The sequence below is a fragment of the Theropithecus gelada genome, chromosome 6, assembly GCF_003255815.1.
Source record: "Theropithecus gelada isolate Dixy chromosome 6, Tgel_1.0, whole genome shotgun sequence".
In the NCBI taxonomy this organism is placed as follows: Eukaryota; Metazoa; Chordata; class Mammalia; order Primates; family Cercopithecidae; genus Theropithecus; species Theropithecus gelada.
Genome location: NC_037673.1, coordinates 85,801,256 through 85,826,439, shown reverse-complemented (window position 1 = coordinate 85,826,439; position 25,184 = coordinate 85,801,256).

The following is a 25,184-nucleotide window of genomic DNA, read 5'->3' as shown; positions in this document are numbered from 1 at the left end:
GTCTAATCTATTGTTACACCCATCTGTTGATTTCTTAATCTCAGTTATTTTGTTTTTCAGTTCTAGAATTTTCATTTCATGCCTTTTAAACATAGATTTCAGTTCTGATAAAATTCTTCATCTTGTCATTTTTCTCCCTTGAATATATTATTATAGCTATTTAAAAATATGTATTGATAACTCTAATATCTGGACTATCTATCCATGAGGCATGGGATTCTATTTTTTATTTTTTTGTTTTTAGTTATTTTTTGTCATCCTGGCATTTCTGATAATTTTTGACTTAATGCTGGACATTGTAAGTTAAAAATTATAGAAGCTCTGGATGATTTTATCTTTTTTCAGAAAGAATTTTTTTCCTCTGGTAGGCAGTTAGAAGATGTGCAAATCAGCAAATGCCCTGAGGAGAAAAAGCACTGGTGAATATGAGGCTCACCTCAATGTATTTTCCTTTTCTTTGTGATCCTGGCTCTCCAAGTCCTGGCTGCCTTAATTATTTCCAATGCCTTAAAGTAGCTGTTTTCACCCAGCTTTTATAATTGTTTTAGGTGGCAGGCTTAGGTGGAAAGATACATAATGGAAGTGGACCTTAATTGTTACTTCATATATGATGTTTTTGTTTCTCCTTTCTCCGGAAAGTTTTAATTTTTTTAAAATTCATATTTATAGACAGTATACTAACTTTTCGTGGTAGTGTATCCTGGTGTAGGCCCTTTCTCACTTATTATATGATAAATTCAACAGATCTTTTCAGTTTGGAAACCCATGACTTTTGGTATTTGAAAATTTTTCTTGTGTTAGTTTTTTAATGATTTGTGTCTCTCAATTTTTTATTTTTTTTTTTTTGTTTGCTTTCTTTTTCTGCAATTCCTGACATTTTGACATAGCACCTCCTGGATGGATCCTGTAATTTTTTAACAGTTTTTTTTCCCCTCCTTTCAATTTTTATGTCTTTTCCCTTTAGCCAGCTTATTCAGTTTATTAAGAGAAGAATCTTCTAATCTTATGCCTTAGGGGCTTAAGTTTGGCTGCCAGTGTTTTGAGAGGTAAGTAGTGGATGGAGTAGGGAGAAAGGCTATTCAGAATGTAGACTTCCACTTTATGCCCCTGTGTTCAGCTGGGTACCTTGCCTATACACTCAGTTGTATCTTCTGTTCCTGAATGCAGAAGTCTGGTTCATTCTCTGCAGAGAGTAAATCTCAGTCTTCAGCACAGATGAAGGAGGGAGATCTGTCTAAAGTTTTGTTTTCAGTCCCACTCTATCCCCATCCTTCAGGAATACTTCTGTTGTCGATTTTTGAGACTTTCCAGGTTCTGTGACACAACTAGATTGCAGACTTAGGTTTCAGCTTTCTGTAATATGTTATGACACTTACCCTTTATCTATTTGTTTTTCAGATTTTAAAATCATTGTACTCTTTTGTATCCTATATTCTCTCCCATTTTTGTTGTCCTTGTGGATTTACGTTTAATTTTTCACTTTTCCTTTTCTTTTTTAAAGAATCTAGAATTTTAGGGGAAGAAGCAGAGAACAGGTGTGTTCAATTCACCATAGTTAACAGGAAGTTTTAGGTGCCTTATGTACATCAAAAGAAATTTCCACAGCAGATATTATTACAGATAAGGAAAATGCTGAAGTAACATAGTAAATGACAGAGTGAGAATTAAAACTCAGTCTATCTGGCATTAAAACCCTCATTTTGGAATGACTTTTTTTAAACTGCAATTTCCAAGTTTTACTCACAAGTATGAAAAGATTCAGTATTTTCAAAACCAACTGATTTATGAATTTAGGCATTTTTACAACATGCCATTATTTTCTTGATTTAATGGTATAAATTCTTATATACTTATCACAGTATAATGAATTCTACATTTTTGAAAACCTATTGTAATTTTACTCATATGTCTTCCATTGTAGCTTTTTGTCTTGTACTTGAAATTACTAAAACCAAACTCTGGAGAAATTATTCCCTAGTTGAGACCTTTCTGTATGTCATAATTACATTTCCCAATAGATTACCTCACTTTTATTTTACAGAGAATAAAGTTCCTTGCTTGAGGTTTGACATATTCTTTGCTAAAGGTAGAAAATTTACAGAAAGTTTCTTATTCTCTTTCCTTTGGGCTGTTCAGGAATTCCCTTTTGCTTCCTCTTAGCATATCTTTGGCCCTATTTCTGGAGATTCATGATAAAATTTTCCCCACATACTCACCATAAATTAATAATTTACTCTTTCTTATGAGAAACAATTTAGATTTGTGTGACACTAGTAAGAGCTTTTTCAAAAGATAATTCATACATTTTGCAACAAATGGAACATATAATGTTTGGAAAATTTCTGTAAGAAATACCCAACTAAAAATTGTGTTGGCTTGTACTTTCATATTTCTTCATTTTTTTTTGAGATGAGAGTCTTACTATGTTGCCCAGACAGGTCTTGAACTCCCGGGTTCAAACAGTCCTCTTGCTTCAGCCTCCTTAGTAACTGGGATTATAGGCACACACCACTGTGCCTGGCTATATGCTTTCATATTTCTATTAAAGAATGCAGAATTCTCTGCTTATGGGAAAGTTTCACATGAGGAAATGGAGTTATGATGGGCTGTCTTCACTTTCAAACATCTTTACCCCATAAGAGTTTTAAAGAAACATGTGTTCCCCCTTTGAAGGTGTCATCAACTTCAGGCAAAACCTTTCTTTGACCTCCCCCACCTCTTGCCTACTTTCAAGAGGTGTGGCGGTTTATATCTGATAAACATTTATAGGACAAATATCCAGATAATCAGGGAGCTGAAACCAATGTAGAAGCATCAGATGTGTAATGTTGTTTGGATTGAGAACAACTTAAGCCTGAGTCAGATTATTTCTTTGGTCTTTTAGGTTTCTTGGTACTCTGAAACCTGTGCATTATTTTCTGTTTTAAAGGAATAAAAATGATTTTCTTTTGTTAAATGTCCAGTAGAGTTTTTCACTTATTTTTCAAATTTCTACTCCTAGAAACTCTTTCACCCTATCAGGTCAGAAACACTCCCTTGCTCGAATCCCTACTGAGTGATTTGTGTATTCAGTTTGCTCTACCGAGTTTTCTTACAAACTGGCACTTCATTATTTTTGTGGTGATCCCTGAATGTTCCATGAAGTTCTGTATCCCCAGCTAGATTACGAGTTCTTACAGTTAATAAAAAAAAAATGCCATGCTGACATCACATAAAAATATTCTTGAAAAATATTGTTCTCCGGAAAACCAAACACCACATGTTCTCACTCATAATTGAGAGTTGAATGAGAACACATGGACACAGGGAGCAGACATTGACACACCAGGGCCTGTTGAGGGGTGGAGGGCTAGGGGAAGGAGAGCATTAGGATAAATACCTAATGCATATGGGGCTTAAAACCTACATGACAGGTTGATGGATGCACCAAAGCAGCATGGCACATGAATACCTATTTAACAAACTGCACATTCTGCACATGTATCCTAGAACTTAAATATAAAAAAAGTTCCCTTAAATATAGAAAATGTATGTTTTTGTTTTAATTTTATAGTGTGTGTTCTTTAGTGAAGGAACTGATGAAAGATTCCCATGTCTGCTCATGGTCAGCCATGAGTGAAGAGATAACAGGTGGCTGTCTGTCGGGAGTCTTGTAAAATAGAAGAGTGACATTTAGGGCATTCTCTCTAATATCTTATTGGTATACACAGACCAGAAGAAGATAAAAACTAACTAAATAAAAAGAAGCCATTTCAAAGTAGAGTAGTGAAATCCTAGGTCATTAAGTGATCAATTAGCAGAAAGAGGCATACTGAGGAATTTTCTAAGAAAGTTAGCAAAGGAAAATCTAGAAACCACAAAAGAATACATATATAGATGTATTATAAATCATGGTGACCTATTCTACAACAAGGGCAGTTTCCAACAGGTAACTCTGCGTAAGAATTTAAAAATTGGTGTTAAAGCCAAGTAGAGAAAAATAAGAGCGTAAGCAAGAATAGCTTCAAAATGACTCCGTTTCAAAGCCTTGTAATGATAACAAAAGAGTAGCAAACAGGAATAAATTCCTGAAGGAAGAAAGGTACAAATATGATTAAAATTACAAATGTTAGAAAAAGAGAATCACAAATTAATGATATCATTTTTCCCTAAGTGTTGCAGAAAAAGAGATGTAAATCATTTGGAGGAATTGTCTCTTTCTGATGTAGAAATTACTTTTCTCTTTTAAATACATAAGTTCTTCAGAAATATAAGTTCTTTGTTCAAGCTTAGGTTTGCTCTCCCTTGCTTCATGTGTGTCTTCCTCATGTCCTTTCATTTAGTCTGTGAGGAAAAAAACTCATATGACCCTCTGCTGGCATGTGTGAGGACTTGATATTTTAGCCCAGCCTGCTGGGTGAAACATCAAACACTAAAATAGCAGCTAGGAACTCAGATGATTGAATAAGACATGGAGAGGTATGATGCAAGCAAATGGTCACCAGTCCCTCCCATACAGCAGGATCCAATAAATAGTTGATGAAAGAATTAAACAAATGAATACAATTATAAATGCTGGAAGGAACTGTCCCAGAGTTGATAGACACAACAAAATGGATAATAAAAATAGCTATCATTTATCAAGTCCTTTTCACATGCCCAGCCCTGTTCTGGGAATTTTTGTATCTTCTTTAATTTGTAAATTAACTTCAGTAGCTAAATATTTTTTTCCCTCAATTTACTGATAAAGAAACCAAAGCTCAATGATGTTAAGTGTCTACCCCACAATCTTCCAGTCAGTAACCAGCAGAGTCAAGACTAAAATTCGAGTCCTTCTAACTGTAGAGCCTGAGCTGTCAGGCAAAAAGACGCTACCTCTTCTTGAACAAGACGAGTAAGGGCAGAACTTCTCTACTGCTGCCTATAGAATGAACAAGTTTCTGCTGTAGCATGGCATAGAATTTGTTTTTTGTTTTTTTTTCTGTCAGTGCTCTACCTGCCTAGTGGACATCTTCATCTGTATGCTCCATAGGTGATAGCGATTAAAGAGTCTGAAACTGAGCTCACTATCCTGCCTGCAAACCTTTTTTTTTTTTTTTTTTTTTTTGCTGCCACTTCTTTTTTCACCTCTATTATAGCTAATGGCAGCATAATCTACCCAGGAACCTGTAAATTATTTTGTTCCCACAGCCTCCACAGCCAACTTAGTCACTAAGTCCTGAACTTTCACCTCTACAATATCTCTGGAGTCTGAATCCTCTTTCTATTCCTGCTTCTGATGCCTTTGTCAGGCACTCATTTTCCTCTCTTGTACTACTTCAAGAACCTTTTGATTTGTTTAATTGTCTCCCATCATTGCCATCTCCAACGCAACTTCTGCAATGCAGCTGGAGTCATTGCCCCAGTTAAAAAACTGCTGCCCTAGGGGAGAAATAAATGTCTTTTGCTTTCACGACCTCATTCACCATCTGTATGCTGAGAAATCACAAATTTATATCTCTAGTCAGATTTCTCTTCAGAGCTTCCACACTAATGTTTCCAACTCAATAAACAATACCAGCATCCACCCAATACCTCTGACTTTTTCACTCTAATACACACCAGTTGCAAATTCTGGCAGTTCTGCATTCTGAATATTTCTCATTTCGGTCCATTTTTCTCCATCCCAGCTGTCTCTGCTTTAGTCCAGTATTGAACTTCTGCAACAGATTGAGCAACAGACAGCCATAATAATACCTTCCTAACTAGTCACTTTGCACCCAGTTTTCCCACTTTTAATTCATTTTCTTTCCACATATATTACATTTTGTCAACTTCAAATGCATTTTTTATTTTCCACTTTAACTTTTCTAAAATTGGAATATGTATTACAATTTATTTTGTATCCTGGTTTAATAAACAGTGTTTGCTTTAAATAAATCACACATAAAATAATGGTATATTTTATAATCAATGGCATCTTAGATTTGATGAAATACAATAATAGAAAAAACAGTCTTTCTGTATCTGCTAATGCCCTACATAGAACCGTTGATAATATCCCATTGTTTTTAAGATAAACTTCAACATCTTAACATGCCTACTAGGCTTTGCATGTTTGGTTTCTAGCTTACCTCTGTAGGATCATTTTGTTCTACTCTTCTAGTTATCTATCCTTCAGCCACATTCATCCAACAAATACTTATTGGGTGACTACAGTGTGCTAGGCACTACGATGATGTATCAATGAACGCAAGCAATGGACACAGCTACTGCCCTCAGTGCTGACTGAGTAGTAGTGTAGCAGGACAAGCCGCAGACAAAACCCCTCAGACACTGAGTTAAAGAAGGAAGCGCTTTATTCGGCTGGGAGCTTTGACAAGACTCACATTCCCAACAACCAAGCTCCCTGAGTGAGCAATTCCTGTCCCTTTTAAGGGCTCACGACTCTAAGGGGGCCCACGTGAGAGGGTCGTGATTGATTGAGCAAGCAGGAGGTACGTGACTGGGGGTTGCATGCACCAGTAATTAGAACGGAACAGAACAGGACAGAGATTTTCACAGGGCTTTTCTATACAATGTCTGTAATCTATAGATAACATAACCAATTAGTTCAGGGGTTGTAACTACCAGGCCCAGGGCGTGGTGCCGGGCTGTCTGCTTGCGGATTTCATTTCTACTTTTAATTTTTACTTCCTTTTTCTTTGGAGGCAGAAAATGGGCATAAGACAATATGAGGGGTGGTCTCCTTCCTTAATAGAAGCCCTTCTGGCCTAGCTTGAATCTACATGTTATTTCTTGGTTCAGGACCCTTAAGTATGCTGGTCCCTCTCTCAGTCTCCCCTCTTTGCCTATAGCTGATCCTTACCTCCTACTCATCCCTCAGGGTTTATTTTATATTGCCCTTTCCCCAGCTACCCCGTGCAATGCTTTCATGGCTCCAGCACTTCTTTTCATGAAACTCACAGCACTTGCTTTTTTGGAGTCTGTCTTCATCTCCCCACCATCAGGTCCATGAAGTCCAGGACTGCACCTGTCCAACTCACAGCTCTTGCCTCAACCCTTACTCCAATGCTTGGGCCACATTTGGGTCTCTCTAAATACTTATGGACTATTTAGAGAGCTATTCTGAGAGCTACTTAGAGAGCTAAGTAATGGAATTGGAAACATAAATTCAAAATTGAGGTTTTGAATTCTCAGGTACTCTGAGTTTTCTACCACACAAATGTATTATTAAACCAAAACAAAACACAACTAAAAGAAAGCCATCAACATATGGAATTACATGAGACATTTTAGGTTGACAACTGAGGAGAGAAGAAAACATATTATCAATTTCAAACTGAGATGCACAGAGGTTGACATGAAATATGATATTTTCATTCTTAAAATAAGAGCTGTACTACTCTAGAGTTATAATTTTCATTACAAATCAATATATTGACCAACATTTGTACAACAGTTTTTGTGCTTCGCAGATTAGATCATAGTCTTCCTTTGCTGGTTTTAAAGGCTTCCTTCCCCTTGGTCTACCCTTTGTATTGCAGATATGCTGCCTTTGTGCGTCATAGATGAGCTTAGTGGGTTACGTTTATGAACTAGTTGTAGATTCACTTCTAAGACGTGAGTTACCCTAGCACTCCATACATAGCCTGCTGTTTTGCAAACATGAATCCAGTTACATTCTCAGAAGGCAATTCAAAAAGCTCAGTCATGTTATGTTTTTAAATATGACATGTTTTCATTAGAGTTCAGAGCAATCTTTGCTGTTTTTTCTTTGCTCTAGATACAAACTTTTCTTCAACTATATATAACCTGGTTCATTATGCAATTGTATGCATCTTATAATTGCCTCTACAGTTATATTAGCATAATTTTTCTCTGTGATAGCAAAGAAAAATTTGAGAAATAATAAGAAACCCCTCAAATCCTTACCTTTAAAATGTTTCACAATAAGTAGAGAAAGAACAACATTAGGCTTTCTAGTTACTGAATTTTAGCTCTCCTATTTTTAGCAACATCTTCGCAAATCCTTGGATGAACGGGCTATGAAATTTGAAGTATTATTACCACAACCTATAGCAACAAACTACTTCAACATAGGTATAATCGAAAGGGGAATTCTTATAACCACATTCATATTCAAAGATCTTGTGATATAAGCCAACCCCTGTGGGGGTATTATTTTCAAACATAACAGGTTGACATTATATAATTATACACTGCTGGATATTGAAATATCGGAAAAGGAAAAAGTGCTTATGGTAGTACTCACAGCATACTATTATGAGTATTCACATGCCCACACATCTTTAGATCATTATTTCTAGTTACATATTGCAGAATTTAGCAAAGATTTAGTGACTTATTTAATATCAATATTAGGTTTTGACATTAATGTCTTAGCAAGCACATGGAGGTGCGAACCTAAGATTCACTTCCACTCGATAGAGGTGCTCTGAAGTGACCCTCTTCTCCATTGTTCTGTGTTCAGTTTGTTAAACAGACACTTCATATATATGTGTGTATCTAAATGTTCAAAATTCCAATTAATTACTCTTATAATTTGCTCTTCCAACCACCTTAATTTTTTCCTTTATTGTTCTTTCCACATTTGATGATGACATTGTTCTTTTCTAAGATAAATTCTTCTCTTTTGGTTCCAATTACCATCTACTTCCATTTCATGCTTCTTAATGTTACTTTCCTCCTATTTAATATCTGGATTGTAACCAGCTTTTACCTTTCTCCCTCCCTTTCAGAGGTCAGGTTTCTAATCTTTCCGTTTTTTCCCCTTACATGAACTTTTTGGTCTATGTGGTACACCATGAAATATAGCTTCATGGACATTTAGGCCCCAAATGCCATCATTCGTGGAACCTTACATAGTCTTTTTATCGAGACTAGGTAAGAGTTGATAATTTAATCTCAAGACTAGATAAGACTTGATAATCTTAAGTCTCTTCTTTTTTTTTCTCTGAGACGGAGTCTCACTCTGTCGCCCAGGCTGGAGTGCAGTGGCATGATCTCGACTCACTGCAAACTCCGCCTCCAGAATTCATGCCATACTCCTGCTTCAGCCTCCCAAGTCTCTTCTTTCTATTCTGTTACGTAGGTACAATCTAGTGGCTGCCTTTGGATTTCTTTCCTATCTATACCTCTCTTCTAAAACAGGTTACATATAACTGTAGGGTATATCATTTCATATTTAATATGCTTAGCAATTTTCTTCTAATGTGACTTACTTGTGGAGAGTAAAGGAGAGACAGAAAGCTAGAGCAAGAGACTGCAAGGCAAATATAATCTATATGGGAGGAAGCATTAAGGTGGCATAGAAAAATACTATTTCAGAGTAAATACTGGTAAAGCAACAAACTGGCAACATGGTAGCACATATAATGGCATAAAGAATAAGGGAACTACTCCGTTACTATCAACAAAAATCAACCAGTCAGTCAATCAACCAACCACACAATAACAGAATAGACTGTGACAATTAAGGGAGCTCAGATTTCAGTGGGTACATGGCCAATAAAGGTGAACCAAGACTTTTCATGATAGTTATGCCAGGATCAGAGTTCTAGGACTTTACTAGGCTACCCCTGATCATTAACTCTGTCATCTCTCCTTTTTAGATCTCTCTTGCTCTTTCCTTCTATTGGCATAAGCTAAGGCCCTAGATGCTAGGATGCAAGGCGAAAATCTTTAACTATCATTTCTTCAACCCTCTACCCAAGGAGCGGAGTCATAATCACAAGAGATTTCCAATAAAACTTTATAGATAGGTATGTAAAATTGCAAAATGAATTCAATTAACTTGGTTGGGTTGCTTGTTTGCTTTTAATAAATTATACATGGGGACTCCTTTCTAGGAGTAGCTTTACTGGGCTTTAAAAACTTCTGTGGGTGTCATCTTGAGGTATACAACTGAAATCATTATCTTTCAACAGAAGTAAAATTGGAAAATCTTGTTATCACCAGAAAACTAGAAATACATGAAAATAGGTATCAAATAAAAACAGAATGCAAATACTCCGGAGATGTAGTATGACTCTGCTTTATTCTCTTAAAATCTGCTCTTCACACCCTTTATGGCCTCTTTGGAGTGTTGGTGCTCATGAGTAAAAATATTACTTTCAAAACAAAACAAAACTTTCTTTGCTCTAATTAGGCAAAGTGAAAGCCTTCTGTTACAATTTATATTATTAAAATTTTGACATTTTCTAATGGCATAAAGCAAGTTCTATTTTTAACGAAGTCTTATATTAGGAACATGCTTTAAGGAGATTTCTAAGTTCTAGTGATGCTTGAGTTTTTGTAGTTTATTATCTGATACCAAAAATTATGGTGTAATAAAATAATTTTGGTAGTCCCTACTTTCAATTTAAGTAGTAATTGGCTTCTATATTGGTATGCATCCAGAATAATGCTACTTGTGATGGAAATATAAAAAGATAATTATTAAAGTCATTTACGTAATAGAAATGGTCATTTCCGGGCAACAGAATCTTGACTGTAAAGTCGTGAAGCAGGATTGTCCCATATGAAATGACTTGAAAGGATTCTAAAATCTGGGGTTTCATGAACACCACAAAAGTGTGGAGAATGACTGAAGCATATTTTAGAACAACTATAAAGGACACAGAATGAGTTCTGATCTCGATCTTCAGTTATTTCTCATTATAAACTGGTGATAATACTCAGAGTGTGACAAAGGGTAATTTCTCTGCTATAAGCCTGAATTATTTTTCCTTTCATAGTTTACTGAATTTAAAGAATCTTGCAGCATCTTTTCTAGCATATCTTTTTCTTGCATAGGACCTTTATTAGAATATTTGAAGTGTGTAATTACAAATGCTCAAAGTTTACCCCACATAAAGTCTTATTTTGGAAATTTTGCTTTTTCCAAAATATTTTCTACTAAATTTTCTAAAAGCAATGGCTATTTTATGCTGAAATTCTGTCTTAGTCGATTCAAAGCATTCTGGGCCTGTGTTCATTCTGTAAGTATTTATTGAGAACCTATGAGGAACAGGTATTATGCCAAAGACTATAGATATAACAGCAAAATAGAAACCATCCCAGCCCCAAGGGAATTTATAGGCTAGTGGGGAATACAAAGAGAAAGGTAATTACCATATGCTAACGAGCTGGGATTGAGACAAAATGAAAGTGCTGTGGGAAAACACAGGAAGGGCATCTAGTCTAGTCGTCTTTGTAGATCAAAAAGGGCTTCTCAGGAGAAGGGACAGTGAAATTTAACCATGAAGGGTGAATAGGGGTCAGCCAGATCAGGTAGAGAAGAAGAGTGCAAAGATTCTTCCATGCAAAGATGAAACAGCATGTACACTCTTAAACTCTCCGGGTTTTCTCTTCTTCGTGAAAGAAGTGCTAAAACTGATACTCCGAGATGCATGAAGCTTTCTCATTGCTGACTGTCCCCTTAGTAACAGCAACTTGGACACGTTGATGGACTAATCATTCATATACAGTACAATAAAGCAAACCTATGTCTATGAGCTTACTTACATATACCGAACAGGCCTACTCATTATTAAACTGTGGAAAATAAAATAAAAATTGTAAGGAACATGATTGATAAGTTAGGATGGTGTTGGCTGCAAGTAACAATGACAACACAATCTAAATTGATGAAACAATTATGAAAGTCACTTCACATAATTGCCAGGAGTAAGGCAGGCTTCTTGTCATACAATAGCTGGAGGTAAGTCTTTAAAGCCTGAGGTTCTTTCTGCCTCTATGCTCTGCCGTATTCAGCAACAGCTTTATCCCATGCCTGCTTCCCCTTGCAGTTACCATTAGAGCCATTGGGTCTACATGATTCTTTTTATTTCTCATATTTTTCTTTCTTTTTGGAAAAATTGTATTTTCTTTTTAATTGACAGACAATAATTACATACATTTATGATGTATAAGGTGATGTTTGATATATGCTTACATTCTAGAATGATTAAATCAAACTAATAACATATCTACAACCTCACATATTTATCAAAATTTTCTGGTGAGGACATTTAAAATGTAATGCTTAGGCAATTTTGAAGTATAGAGTTCATTATTATTAAGTATGTCACCATTCCATGCAATAGATTACTAAGGCTTATTCCTCCTGTATAGCTAAAACTTTGTAATCTTTGATGGATATCTTCCCTTTCTATCCACCCACATCCTCCAGCCACTGATACCTATCATTCATTCTACTCTTAACTTCCACGAGTTTGATTTTTTTATTTTCCACATCTAAGCGAGATCATATTCACATCCAACAGGAGAGACTGAGATCCCATAGCTCAAGTATGAAATCAGATTGTTCCATTCAGTCAGATTGGTATGACTTAGGTCATTTCCTACCTTGGCCCAAAAGCAGTTTCAAGGTTACACAACGTTTTGTTTGCTCAATGGAGAGGTAACATATAGAGAGGGCAAGAGGTCGGAATATCCTCCCCCTGAATTGTCAGGGAAAGGCATAGATACCTAAGGAAATCATCACTTTGTTTGGAAGGAGAACGGAAAAATGGTTTTGGGAGGGGTAACAGTGTGAAGCCAAGTTGTTTGCCGTTTCTTGATATTCGTTAAATTCAAATGGAAAGCAATCTCCTGACTCAGACAATAAAAAAACCCAAAAAACCATTCCATATCACTGGGGGAAAAAGGCATAATTCTAATGGGCTCTAACTCCTTGAACTATGTGTGAATTAGTGAACAAAGAGAGATGAAGTAAACGTTGAGTTGTGGAGACTGCTGTCTTATTCTTCCTTCCGTTTACTTCCTGAATTATACTTATGAATTTCTACATTGGTTTCTGTGGTCAACATTTACCATAGAGTAGAAAGAAATTGCAGCATTTATTTTGCTGTAAAAGTATTTTTAGATGTTTTGTGGGCTGTGTATCAATTATCATATAACATAGAGTTAGGAAGGAATGTGCAAAATATATTTAGCAACTTTTGATAATATTTTAGGAATATTTGATTTTGACACATGCTATATAATTTATAGAGATACAGGTTACATCATTAAAAGGTTACATATTGGGGCAATGACAAAAAAATTCTTAATAAAAATACCTTGTTCTTGAAACAAGGACTGAGGAATATTCCCTCAAAGGAAAAATAGGTGATGATTGCTCAGGTTTTTCTTTTTAATTTATCTCTCTGTATTTTCTTGTACTTCATATGCAAGTACAGTTTTGTGGCTTCTCATCATGACAAATAGATGATTGAACCAGAAGAAGTGAATGTCAATTGGATGATTGACCCTTATTTTTTATTCAGCACTATTCTTTCCCTCTGGCTACACAGGATGGAGTGATGTGCTTGCCAGAGGCTGGACAAAGATAAACACATTCCCGTATGGGAGTGGCAGAGTGGAACTGCATAAGCAAATGCAAAACGGTTTTTTTTTCTAAGTTTCTTCAGGGGAACCTTTGATGGCCAGAACAGGAGATAAAATTAGTAGCTTAAATACTAGAAAATAATAATTTCTACCAAATATTTGCACAGTGACATATTTTTCCAACTGTTTTTGTATATATTATTTCATATAATGGAGTAACCCTGTGATGTGGAAGGGCTGGTAATATAAGCATTTCACAGATTAGGAAATTAAAATGTATAGAGGTTATATGAATCTCAAGTAGCACAACCAGGCTTAGGAACTCAAACTTTTGGTTTGTTTCCCCGTGTGTGTGTGTGTGTGTGTGTGTTTTCTAGTAAAATATTTCACTTCATCTTTTTTTAAAAAAGAGAACAATAAATATGAAAAAAAAAAAGAAAAAAGAAAAAGAGAGTTGAACAGGAACAACAAAAACCCTGCCATGTTAAACACACAAAGTGATCAATTTCTAAAGAATAGATGTTTGCCAGATTCAGTGCTCTCCCAAGGTAGTAATTGTAAATTTTTAGAAATGGAGTGACTTGGCTTGGCACGGTGGCTCACACGTGTAATCCTAGCACTTAGGGAGGCCGAGGAGGGTAGATCACTTGAGGTCAGGAGTTCGAGACCAGCCTGGCCAACATGGTGAAACCCCATCTCTACTAAAAATATAAAAATTACCTGGGCATGGTGGCACATGCCTGTAATCCCAGTTACTCAGGAGGCTGAGGCAGGAGAATCGCTTGAACCCGGGAGGCAGAGGTTGCAGTGAGCCGAGATTGTGCCACTGCATGCCAGCCTGGGCAACAGAGCGAGACTCCATCTCAAAAAAAAAAAAAAAAAGAAATCAAATGACTCGAAATATTTTTAAAAATATAGTATTTGCTTTTTTGCACTTTATTTCCTATCAGGCAGAAGTCTTACATACCCAGTGATAGTTTGTGTAATCTCCATCAAATGCATTTCTTATGCTTATTATTTCATACTCTTACCCCTCCCTAACCTAAGTCATTCCTCACATGGCAGTGTTTAGGGCTCACATTACTTGTGAAGTCTCTACGCAAAGCCTTGGGCACCACTGGTGTGCCCTCTCACATTATTTAGAGGGAATCTGTTTTGGAAAGTACATTAAAGGGAAGGGGTTATTGCTGGGAGTCTTTGAAATCATACATGTCACATGGTGGTTACCCATTTCTGGAATTCTCCTAGATGCAATAAAAAATTTGATGATTGACACATAGTTGGCCCTCAATAAACAACTATAGATAGCTACTGAGGTTGCTGCTGGAGTGACTGCGTTATGTGATTTTGTGTTTTCTGAATACAAAATAGATCTTTGAGTAAGGGATGCTTTTTGACAGCCGCTGATAACATCTGAGAGACAATTTAATTTGTCTTCTACTAAAGTAGCAGAAAACAACAACAAAAAAAGCAAACAGGCTACACTACTATCCCTGCTTCTTTGATGAAAATCAATAAATATGGATGAAACACCTGAAGGAGCACACGAATGCCTAGTTAGCAAATTTGCAAAGTATGCAGACAATGGGTATACTGCATGATTATGTTTGTGGAAAATAAAAAAGAAAGACACATAAATAGGCTAGTGAGAATGAAGATTCAGTGACAGCATCACATAATATTCATAAAGTATCTTTCATCTGAGTAGTTGAAAGCATTTTAAAAGTGTCCTTATGACACCCTTCTGGTGCTAGTAGGTGGTAAAGAAATATCAACTCCATTTAAATTAAAAAGGATGCTGAAACGGGAGTTGAAAAGTTAAGTGAACTGCTCATTGTCGTGGTTTCACATAGGAGGCTGTGTCTATCTGTGGCAAATGTATTGTGTCATTTGCCCCCAAACAATCTTTTTCTAGTTCTGTATAAATTATCTACCTGGCAAAAAGAAGACTGAAGCTGGGAGCAAAAATACACTTCTGTGGGTGTAATTGTATTCATGGCCAAATAGAATTTGGACTTCTTCCATTAGCAGGAATGCCTGGTGGTAGTACTAACTTTAAAATCCTGAGTTGTCAACAAACAGAAGGAGCCCAGTTGAGCAAGATCAGAGAAGAAAAAATGGAGAGATGGGATAAATAGGCAGGCACTTTCAAGGATTTAACCTAAGACTTTCCAAAGGGAGATGGATTTATGGGAGGGAGTCTTTCCTTGTGGCTGGGCTCATTTCTTTTCCCTTTTTTCCTAAACTATTATTCTTGACCCCTTTTGCCCCTTGGCTTCTCCAGAAGTACCAGAAGTAAGAACTAGGAACAGTCAGAATTCAGAGTAAGTCTCTTCCCAGCCAAAGCTAGCAGTACTGAGGGTATTCCTTCTTCCTGTGGAGGACACTGAGCATTTCTCTGAAGCAACTTGCAGCCTCATACTTCTCTTCATCTCATATCTTGCTCACTACTGCCCCACCCCCATTAATCCTTGCCCTTGCCCAAGTAATAAGCTAGGCATATTCCTGCCTCAGGGTCTTTCCACTTGCTGTTTCCTCTACTGGAAGTGTTCTTTTCACTGAAAGAATATTTTCATAGTATGTCTTCCCTTGCCTCTCAATACAGATTTAGAGTGACCAAAGATCCTATTTTGCCTGGGACTGAGGATTCCTAGGACATGAAACTTTTCTGGACAAATGAGGAGCCCTGGTCACCCTATCTAAACAACAGCTCCTTCTATCTGGCTTGCCCTCTTTACTTTTCCTCTCAGCATTGATCACGATCTAACATACTTTACATTTTATCTACCTATCTTTTTCAGTATCTGTCCCTGTGCCACCTCCTGCAATGTTATCCCCATAAGGATGGGGGATTCTAAAAATTGTTTAAATTTGTTTTATTCCCTGTTGTGTCCCCAGTGTCCAGCATGGCTCAGGGCAGGAAATCAATAATATATTTTAAAAATAAATAAATAAACAAATAAGAACTTTAGAAAACATTAATTATATGTGAAGAAACGATGTTGTGGGATAGTATTTCCTGAAGTAGGTTATTGAATCCATAAAGTCTTAGTCAAATGTAATTTGACTCTAAATATGAATGTATTATTTCCTAAAGATGATTAATTTCTCAGGAAATTTAAACAATGTTTTTGCTGATATTTTAAAATCTAAGAGTTATTTAATTTATTTTAAAAATAAATGTTTGTAAAAATAAACTACTAGAATAGAATGTAGTATTATACTTTGGTATCAAGTTGGTGGATAACTTGTGTGGGTTTGGGTCAACTGATTTTAATCTACTGGCATATACTTGTAAATGTAAATTTAATAGTTTTAATCCATGTAAGTCTCTTATTTGCCCCAAGAAAATGTAGCCATATGTTTAATCAACAAACATAACACATTTTCTATTAATATTCAGTTACTATTGACTGAATGAATAGCTGAGTGACTTCAGAAGGCAAATATACAGAAAACCAAATCAATTATAGTATCTTTACTGGACAAGAAATCAGAAGTCAGGGGCTTCCAGATACTTAGGGTGACATTCTTGGGTGTCTGACTTTTATTAATCTTGGACACAACCTGGGGAGCCTGACAGAGTTGTGTACTGTAATAGTAGACAGAGTTGTCTACTATTTGCAAACGTTTGAGTTGTCTCTCACATGTCCATATTGGTGGGGTGCTGTGGGTAGAACACTAGATTTGGGGGGCAGAAGCCCTAGGTCCTCATCTCTTTTAACAATTTAAGTCTCCATGTGGCCTTGGAAAATCACTTAACTTCTTAGAACCTGCATCTCCTCATCTGGGAAATGAGAATGCTAAAGTTTCACTCACCTTACTAGACTGCTGTAAACTCCAAATAGGAGTGCAGATGCTTTGAACAGCATTAGGTTATATATTGGGTTCCTCTGGATAAACAGACCGATAGGATATACATATACATATACATATATATGTATACAGCTATACATATACATATATATGTATACAGCTATACATATACATACATATGTATACAGCTATACATATAATATACACATATATGTATACAGCTATACATATATGTATACAAATATACACACACATATAAGCACACATAAGTTAATACACATAGGAATTGGCTCACATGGTTATGGAGGCTGAAAAATCCCATCATCTCATTATCTGCCATCTGTAAGCTAAAGACCCAGGGAAGTTGGTGATATAACTCAGAGTCTGAGTCTGAAGGCCTGAGAATCAGGGGGGCCCATGATGTAAAGCCCAGCTGCAAGGCAGAAGAGATAAGATGTACCAGCTCAAACAGTGAGACAGATAAAAGGAATAAATGCCTCCTTCCTCTTCCTTATGTTCTATTGAGGTCCTCAACATATTGCATAATGTCCACCCACATTGGGAAGGGCAAGATGCTTTATTCAGTCTATTGACTTAAATGCTAATCTCAACACATTTTGAACAGATTTCATAGAAAAGAATGCTAGGGTAAGCCAGAGAAGAGAAGAGATGGGAAGCACCCAAAGTAAGTAAGTAGAGGGTTTAAGACAGCTTGCTCAGCTGGGAACTGACTGAGAGCTGGGAGAGGCTCCTGCACATGAGGAAACAGTAAGAGAGAAAACTCCAGGGCTCCAAAATGGGGTTTTGTGATCTTGGCCAAGGGAGAAATCATCGACCTACTAGGGAATGGGCCTGACGTACAGAGCTGCCTAAAGATTGCACAGAGATGTTGCTCCAGAAAAGTAACCCACACAGAATCTTGTAGGTATCTGAGCCTGGCTGGAGCATCTCAGCTGGGAGTCATTTTGAGCTGAGAGATCAGGGAATCTACAGACATGGCTGCTGCTGCTGCTGAGCTGCTCCAAAGAGGGAGAAGGGAGAACGAGCACTCTCACTCACCCCTGGAAGGATTCCTGCTGGCTACTGTTGAGACTGAGACATGAGTAGACCGTACTCCCCAAGGCTTCTTGCCCACACTGTCTGCCTGGGAGGAGCCCTGCCCTCCCTGGTCACAAGCCCAAGGTGCCATTTTAAGAGTTTAATGCTGGGCTACATCCCACCCTCTGGCCAAGTTTGACTTGACATAGCTGCAGCCACCACTTGGTTGAGGTGAAACAAGGAAGCCAGGCTGTCTGTAAGATTGGCTTCTGTAAGATTGAGACTCAAAAGGATCACACTCCCCACAGCTTCTTGCTCATGCTATTGGCCTGAGATAGGCCCTGCCCTTTCAGGTCACAAGCTGGTACCTTTTTGAGAGTTTAATGCTGGGCTGTGCCCCACCCTTGGGCTGAATTTGAGGCAATTAAGCTGCAGCCACCACCCAGCTCAGGGAGGGACAGGGAAGATGAAGCTCTCTTAAGCACTCTTAGGACAATACACTCTGCCATGCTCCAGGTGTCTGTGGGACTGGGCACTAACTTGCCCAACCTATTGCAACTTCCAGCAACACCAACATGGACTTTTTGGGTCCCAGTGGGTTTCTCCACTGCCATCACCCACATGAAATACCAGTTGTCCAGGAACCTTAGAACTCACACCACATACTGGGCTCACCACTCTCAGTACTGGGTTCTAAGAAAGCCACCTGGAGGCCTAAAATTCAGCTCTCCAGGACCCACTAACACCAGAGTCAGTGGAGGCTGACCTGAGGCCTAAAAACAGGCACAGTCAACCCACTGCTGCCACCACTAGGGCCTGAAGGCTAATTCAGTTGGCATCCAAGTCTTCAGCTAAACTTCATCACAATCTCAACTAATAACTGTAACCTAAATCGCCAAGGAAATCACACAGACCAGTGACCCTGTGTACTATTGAAGAAGTCATACAAAGATCACAGTACTTCAGGCACCCAAAATCAAAGCCAAAGTATCTTAATCAACAATATACATACATCCTGAGGAAAAAATTCTCTCCTACAAAAGCAATTTCAAGAAACTGGAATAAAGATTGGGTATGGTGGCTCACACCTGCAATCCTAACACTTTGGGAGGCTGAGGCGGGTAGATCATTTGAGATCAGGAGTTTGATACCAGCCTTGCCTACCTACATGGTGAAACCCTGTCTCTACTAAAAATGTAAAACTTAGCTGGGTATGGTGGCATATGCCTGTAATCCTAGCTTCTTGGGAGGCTGAGGCAGGAGAATTGCTTGAACCCAGGAGGCAGAGGTTGAAATCAGCAGAAGGACACAGGAAACATAAAAAGGCAGGCCGCCTGTAATCCCAGCACTTTGGGAGGCCAAGACGGGTGGATCATGAGGTCAGGAGATCGAGACCATCCTGGCTAACATGGTGAAACCTCATCTCTACTAAAAAAAACAAAAAACTAGTCGGGCGAGGTGGCGGGTGCCTGTAGTCCCAGCTACTCAGGAGGCTGAGGCAGGAGAATGACATAAACCCGGGAGGTGGAGCTTGCAGTGAGCTGAGATCTGGCCACTGCACTCCAGCGTGGGTGACAGAGCAAGATTCCATCTCAAAAAAAAAAAAAAAAAGGGCAGGCCAATATACAATCAAAAGAACAAAACAACTGTCAGCAACAGATATCAATTAAAAAAGTCCTTGAAATGCCAGATAAATGATTCAAAATACTGATTTTAAATAAGTTCAATGAGATGCAAGAGAAATCTGAAAACCAATGCAAAGAAATCAGAAAATCAATCTAGGACATGAATGAGAAATTTACCAAGGAGGTGAAGATATTTAAAACAAAAACAAAAACCCAAACAACCAAGTGGAAATTCTGAAACTAAAAAATTCACAGAAGGAAATAAAAAATACATTCTAAAGCTACAATAATGGACTAGACCAAGCAGAGGAAAGAACCTCAGACCTTGAAGACAAAACTTTTGAAATAATCCAATCAGACAAAAATAACATAAAAAGGATAAAAAGAATGAACAAAGCCTTTGAAACATCTGAGACTATAAAAAGCAACCAAACTTATGAATTATTGGTGTTCTCAAGGGAGTGATTAGAAAACACATTTAAAGAAACAATCAATGAAAACTTCCCAAGTCTATTAAGAGAGACATTCAGATTCAAGAGGCCCAGTGATCCCCAAGGAAAGACATTGAAAAAAGACCCCACTACAACATATATTCAGAATGTCTAAAGTCAAAGTGAAAGAAATAATTCTAAAATCAGCAAGAGAAAAGTGCCTAGTTACCTATAAGGGAAATCCCATCAGACTAACAGTTGACTTTTCAGCAGAAACCTTAAAGGCCAGAAGAAAATGGCATTTTTGAAGTGCTGAGAAAAAGAATGTATCTCCCAAGAATTTTGTATCCTTCCAGAAGAAACTTCATAAATAAAGGAGAAACAAAGTCTTTCTGAGAAAAGCAAATGCTGAGGGAAATTGTCACCGCTAAACTGGGACTATAAGAAATACTCTAAATGATCTTAAATGTGGAAGCAAAAGGTTAATATTCACCACCATGAAAACACATGGACATATAAAACAGTTTGTATAAAATCATCACACAAAGGAGAAAGAGAAAGGAATCAAATGGCAACATGACAAAATTTCATCAAAACACAAAGGCAAAAAGAGAAAAAGAAAGAAAGAATTTATAAAACAACTTGAAAATAATCAACAGTATGACAGGAAAAAAGCTTCACATATTAATATTAACCTTGCATATAAATGGATTAAATACTCCACTTAAGAGACAGATTGGCAGAATGGATCAAGCAACATCATTCAACTATATGCTGCCTACAAGAAATTCACCTTACCCATAAAGATATATATATTTTGAAAGTAAAGAGGTGGAAAAAGAGATTTCACACAAATAGAAACCAAAAGCAAGCAGGAATAGCTATATTTATATCAAATAAAACAAATTTTAAAAAAGTATAAAAAGACAAAGAAGTTCATTATATAATAATAAATATATAAGTACTCATCATCAGAGCACCCAAATTTACCAAACAAATATTACTAGATCTAAAGAAAGAGATAGATAGCAATACAATAACTGTAGGGGACTTTAACACACCTCGCTCACAACACTAGACAGATCACTGAGACAGAAAATTAACAAAGGAACATTGGTTTTAAATTGGACTTTTGAACAACACTTTTTTAAAAAATTCAATTTGCCTCATGAGATAGAACAAATAAACTTAACAGACATTTACAGAACATTCTGCCCAACTATAGAATATACATTATTTTCAGCAGCACATGGAACATTCTCCAAGATAGAGCATATATTAGGCCACAACACAAGTCTCAACAAACATAAAAAAATCTAAACTATATCAAGTATCTTCTCATACCACAGTGGAATAAAGCTAGAAATATATACTAAGAGGAACTTCCAAAACTATACAAATATAAGGAAATTAAACAACATGCTCCAGAATAATGGCTAGGTTAATGAAGACATTAAGATGGAAATTGAAAAACTTTTTGAAGTAAATAAAAATGAAAACATAATACTCCACAAAAGCTGTGGAATACAGCAAAAGTGGTAAGAGGGAAATTTATAGCATTAAATGCCTACATCAAAAAAGTAAAATGATCATGAATTAACAACCTAACATTGCACCTTAAGGAATAGGGGAAAGAAGGACAAACTAAACCTAAATTTATCAGAAGAAAAGAAACAAAGATCAGAGTAGAACTAAGTGAAATATATCACAAATCACAAATCACAAAGGATCAATAAAATGAAAAGTTAGTTCTTCAAAAACCTAAGCAAAATTGATATGTCACTAGCTAGACTAACCAAGAAGAGAGAAGATCCAAATAAACACAATCAGAGATGAAAAAGGAGACATTGTAACTGATACCACAGAAATACAAAAGATCATCAGAGACTGTTTTGAACAACTATACTTTCACAAACTAGAAAATTTAGAGGAAGTGAATAAATTTCTGGGAACACACAATTTCCTGAGATTGAACTAGGAAGAAACAGAACACTGGAATGGACCAATAATGAGTAATAATTTTAAATCAATACTAAAAAAACTTCCGAGAAAAAAAAAAGCCCATGACCAGATGGATTCACAGCTGAATTGTGCATACAAAGAAGAAACATATTAAGAAGAACTAATACCAATCTTCCTGAAACTATTCCAAAAATCAAAGAGTTGAGAATTCTCCCTAACTCATTCCATGAGGCCCAAATGATACCAAAACCAGACAAAGACACAACAAAGAAAGAGCACTACAGACCAATATCCTGATGAACACAGATACAAAAATCCTCAACATATATATTTATTATTATATAATGAACTTCTTTGTCTTTTTATACTGTTTTTTTTTTTAAATCTGTTTTATTTGATATAAATATAGCTATTCCAGTGTGCTTTTGGTTTCTATTTGTGTGGAATCTCTTTTTCCACCTCTTTACTTTCAAAAAATCCTCAAATACTAGCAAATAAAATCCAATAACACAGCAAAAAGGTAATAAACCATGATCAGTAGGGATTTATCCCAGGGATGCAAGGATGGTTCAATATATGCAAGTCAACAAATATGATATATTACTATTACATAAACAGAATTAAGTACAAAAACTCTATGATCATCTCATTAGATGCAGAAAGAACCTTCAGTAAAATTCAGCAACTTTCATGATAAAACTCCTCAACAGACTAGGCATGGAAGGAACCTACCTCAACATAATGAAGGCCATCTATGAAAATCCCACAGCTGACATCATACTTAATGGGGAAAAGTTGAAAGCATTCCATCTAAGAACTGAAATATGACAAGGATGCCCAGTTTTACCACTCTTATAGTACAGAAAGTCCTCACCAGAGCAATCAAGCAAAAGAAAAAAAAAATAAAAGGCATCCAAATTGGAAAAGAAGTCAAATTATCCCTATCTGCTGATTATATGATCTTATATCTAGAAAACCCTGAAGACTTCACTAAAAACTCTTAGATTTTAAAAATGAATTTAGTAAATTTCCAGAAAACAAAATTATCATACAGAAATCTGTAATGTTTCTGTTCACAAATAACAATCTAGCTGAGAACCAAGTCAAGAAGCAATCTCATTTACAATAGTCACACACACAAAGTAAAACATATTTAACCAAGGAGGTGAATGATCTCTATAAGAAGAATTACAGGGAAAGACCTACTGGCCTGAGATGCTAGTGAGGCCACTGCAGTTCTGCCTTCATTCCTACGCTGGGAGCAGCTCTGCAGTTTCCCTGGGGTGGAGCTCCCAGAGGGAGAGATAGGCTGTCATTTCTGGTGCTCTGCAGCCATCACTCCCATTGCTCTCAGGCTCAGGAGTATGCGCAGTGACTAGGAACTATCTTGGACCCCAAGTACCGTGCAGCTGCCTTTCAGAAAAGTGGCCAGACTTTTTCACGTGGGTCATCACTTCTACTATTGCTCTCTGGATAAGGGGACCTGATAGAGAAAGGACTCCACCTACTCCCTGCCTGAGCTCTTGAGCTCTGCACTTCCCTGGGATGGAGGTCCTAGAGGAAGCAGGGAGGCTGCTATTTTTGCTGCCCACAGCCCTTGTTCCTCTGTGCTTGGAAGGTAGCATAGCAGTTGCGGACCAATGTGAACCCCCAACACAGTGCAGGTGCTTTATGAAAAAGTGGCCAGACTGTTTTCCATATGGGTCCCCACCTCTGCTACTGTTTACCGGGCAGTCCCTCTCCACCTGGGATCTCAACACAATCACCCTGCTCCCTGCTGAACACTTCAGTCAATGACCCTCTGCATTTCTCTGAGGAGGAAATCACAGAGGCATCCCGTAACCCCTCTGCAATTGTAGCTGCAGTAGTACTTTTATTACTGTCCTGGGGCTGGGGAAGGAACAGAGAGCCTTGTCACTATGCTGGAAGCTCCAGCACACCGCATCCATTATTTAGAGAGGAGCCCAGTGTCTCTTGCATGTAAGCCTCCATCCCTGACTCTTCACCAAGCAGGACCCTCAGCTTAGGACTGCAGAGTAGCCACCCCAACACTGGCTGAGCATTCCCATTGTTAGTGGCTCTGTGTTTCCCTGGGGAGGGGCTCTTTGAGGCAATCAAAAACTCCTCATCCACTGCCATGGCAGTGGTTCTCCCCGTTGCCTAAGGATTGGAGAGGAAACAAAGGGCCTGAGGGCTTTACTCTCACTGCTAGCACAGCACAGTTACCATACATAGAGGAGCCCCCTCTGTCTTCCCTGTGAGTCCTTATCTCCCCACTCTTCACCAAGAGGGACCCACAGCCTGAGCCAGCAGGGCAGCAAACCCATCCTCTGGCTGAACATTCTCAGTAGCAGCAGCTCTGTGCTTCTCTGAGGTGGAGCTCCCAGAAACAACTGAAAGCCCCTCTGCCACTGCCACTGCAGTAGTACTGCCCTTGAACTGGGAAAGGAGTAAAGACTCTAGTACTTTCGCCACACTTTTGATGAGCCACAGCCACCCTAAGGGTAAGAGACCAATTTGTCTCCTTAATAAGCCCCTTGCCATCCTTGCTCATTACCAGGCAGGGCCACCTGACTGGGGCCCACAACACAGCTGCCCCACCCTGGGCCAAATGCACTGACTGGCAGGAGCTCTGCATTTCTCTGTGGTGAAATCCCAAGAGACAAGTGAAAGGCTCTCAGCCACAGTCACAGTCACATCCCTTGCTGCTCCAAGATGGGGAGGGAACAGAAAGCCTGAATTTGCACCATGTCTGTGATGTGCAGTCTGGGAGTACCAACCTGAGATGCACAGCCAGAATTCTAGTGGGAGAGGAGCCCACACTTTCAGAACACTAAGAGACAGCATGGCTGCAACTGAGAAGAAATACAGAGGAGTCATGTGACTGAGCAAGAATCTACCTACTGGCCATTATGCTTAAGCACCATCTGCTGGATCACGGCCCAAACATCAACACCAAAAATACTTTGCTAATATACCCCCCTCCGTGACACCAAGG